General features: G+C 42.9%; 1 long non-coding RNA gene across 1 annotated transcript; it reads left to right on the top strand.

The window, feature by feature from the left end:
- The first annotated feature begins 369 nt into the window (after nt 1-369).
- On the top strand, nt 370-1,323 carry LOC146784123 (uncharacterized). Its single transcript, XR_014970454.1, has 4 exons — nt 370-507; nt 600-636; nt 726-800; nt 1,107-1,323. It is a non-coding gene; the product is annotated as an uncharacterized LOC146784123 (long non-coding RNA).
- Nucleotides 1,324-2,954: the final 1,631 nt, after the last annotated feature.

The following is a 2,954-nucleotide window of genomic DNA, read 5'->3' as shown; positions in this document are numbered from 1 at the left end:
CTGAAATACCCCTACATCAGTTTGATGATCTTGGTCGATGTTTGCAGTATTTTTCTCTAGTCTAATCACGGCACTGCAGTTTTGCAATTTTTTGGAGTGCCTCATGCACTGTGAGCTTCTTTCAGCCCACCATTGCCTTTTACAGATCAGCCACACTAGAAACACATTGTCTTTATTGTCGTTATTGTTTTTCACATTCACTGCTTTATTCCTCATTTTCATTACTCCTTTCTATTAGTCTCGATCATCTCGTTTCTAGCAACGTTTCATTTTCCCTCATTCGGACACACATTCTGATACGACGCGACCGTTACCATTATAACAAGGCGGATCCACCAGTCCTGTTTTTATTGTTATACCGCTGATCCACGAACGTCATTCCATGGCGCCGCCCGCGTCCTTCTATGTGTATTTAGCGGCACGCCGCACTCATGCAAACATCTCACCCTGGTACCGGTCAGCACTTGTGTCTACGGCTCGCGTTTCTATCGACAGTTGACATTTCAAGTAAGTTCTCATTGACCCATGCTTTAGGATCCTACTATTTTCGGTCTATCCGACAGACAGCTTTTCTAATGGTTACTTTTTCTGTGTTCTAGCACCACACTACCGCGTTCTGCTTGAAACCAGTTGCCGGTAAGCGTACTCTTATTGGTTCAGAATTTTTTTCTAATCTGTTGCTTAGTCTCCAGTTTTAACCCTCCGTTACGTGGTTTCTTTCACAGCAGTACTCTGGCTGGTTAATTCGTTTTACTCGCCATCCTCTCCTCATAGAGGTTTCCTCTGGTACATTAGACGAGGTGAGTTTACCTCGCCCAGTCAATCACCGTACTTCATTTTCTCTCCGTATTATTTATTAAAACCTAGACTATTCTTCCCTCTAATTAATGTCACGGTGCACTATCTACTTTTGGTGGCGTAGTTCTTGTTGCCTTTATTTGCACACAACCACTTTGTTCTATTTACAAAACGACACAGTCAGCAATATACACGAAATATAGCATGGCTCACAACCGGTCCAGCCAATACTAATGGTTCTATCTGAGTATCGTTGATATGGATTCACACATCAGTAATGTACATTATTGTTATGTTTTTGCCCTTAGATTTCCCCTGACGAAGGGACGTGCCGGTCCCGAAATACATTGGGCCTACCTCCACTTTCTTATGTACCAAATTGAATGTATTGAATTTGCGTATTGAAATCAATGTATCAGAGTTATGATGCACTTTTAAGTGATGCACATTGTTCAGAAAATGATTTATATGTACACATGCTTCAACAATTGTCATATATGAATTAATATATGGTTTTGCATTTAATTGTTTCGTTTGATTATTTAGCACATATTAAGGTGATAATACAGAAGGGTCACAGTTACCCCCAGTACTGTGCACAGTGGTAACCACCCCATGGTTAGTTCTTTCTTTAATTCTTTTTATGCTCGATTGACAGCGAGCATACCACCGTAGCACCTAAGCAAAAAGTGACAAACATATTGTTCTTACTCGAATTATTAGGAGTGCGCTGCTTCTAGTTATTGACCGCTTCTAAGAGTCAGGCAGAAAGTTGCTCTACTAGCTAATTTACCTGAATGTTCCTTGTAATGTTAATGCTTTTATTGTATGTATTGCACTTGTCACTGTGGCATTTTGCAGCGCAGCTAATTCCAGCGTTACTAATTCCCAGGTCAACAGCCCGCCATCTCTCGACCTTCAAGAGATGAAGAACCCAGCGGTCTCTGCTGTGATTCAGAAACTTGATTTGTTGTTGACTGAACAAAAATCTGATTTATAAATTAATAAATGACAGCTTATAAAGCGCTTAGATACCTCAGGAGAGGTGTCCTGGCGCTAGCAGACAAGCCAGACTCGGAAACCAGTTGCTACTGCCCCTGCCTAAAGAGCCAGGCTTTTAGAGCCTTTCTAAAATCCTGCTCAGTCGCCAGCCCACGCAGCTGGCTGCGCAAGGAGTTCCACAGTTCGGAAATCCTGATTGTGAAAGAGCTGCCTCCTTGTCTCATTTTAGCGGAATAGAGGACAGTGAGCAGGTGCTGTTTATTTGATCGCTTCATTTACCATGATAGGCTCGGAAAGCCAGGGTTAGTGCCTTGAACTCAACCCTACTGGACACCGGGAGCCAGTGTAGCTGTCTCAAGTGCTTCGAAATATGTTGTTGAAAAGGAACCTTATGTATTAACCTTGCTCAGTGTTCTGAACCATCTGTAATCTGTGGTTCAGATGAGCTGACGGCCCCAGATAAAGACAGTTGGTGTAATCTAGTTGGGATTTGACCAAGGCATGGATCATAATCATACAGCTTTCTTCCGGGAGGAAATATAAGAATTTCCTTATAGTTCTCATTTTTCCGAAGCATGCCGCTGAAATGTGTCTGGCTTGTGCCGTAAGGGTGAGCTCCTTCCAACTTACTCCCAGGTTTTTAACTGAATCCTTAGGGCTGGAGGGGCGGCCCTACAAAACATCGTCTCCTACTGGGGTACTACTACCACTCTGACTCACCTGGGGTGGCTCCAAAGATTGTGGGGTATACTCGGGATGGAGAAAATGTTGTTGTCACTCACAAACCCTGGTGCCTTCTTCCAAGACTAGTGGGAGCCATTCTTAAAATTGTTGACCTCGGAGTTAACAGAACTTACCTGCCCGAAATATTTGAGATTATTACGCTTAGCAGATCCACCTCAAAAGGCAGCGCTAAATGATCATGCACAACATAAGGCCCAAATCCATCTGGGATAATCGACCAATGAAGAGACTGGACGAACATTTTGTATTCGCTCAAGCTTTTGACAGGAGGGGCAGGGTGAGGGTGGGTTCTCCATGTTTCCTAGTTCATTGTCTTTCTTTCGCAGCCAGTCCTCTTGGAGTAATATACAACAATAAGCACAGCACATGTTCAATCTTTGTATGTCGTATATTTGAATTGAAAACCAATA

Source organism: Triturus cristatus, chromosome 11 (assembly GCF_964204655.1).
Source record: "Triturus cristatus chromosome 11, aTriCri1.1, whole genome shotgun sequence".
Taxonomy (NCBI): domain Eukaryota; kingdom Metazoa; phylum Chordata; class Amphibia; order Caudata; family Salamandridae; genus Triturus; species Triturus cristatus.
Note: the sequence above shows the minus strand (reverse complement) of the source record. Positions and strands in the feature narration are given on the sequence as shown.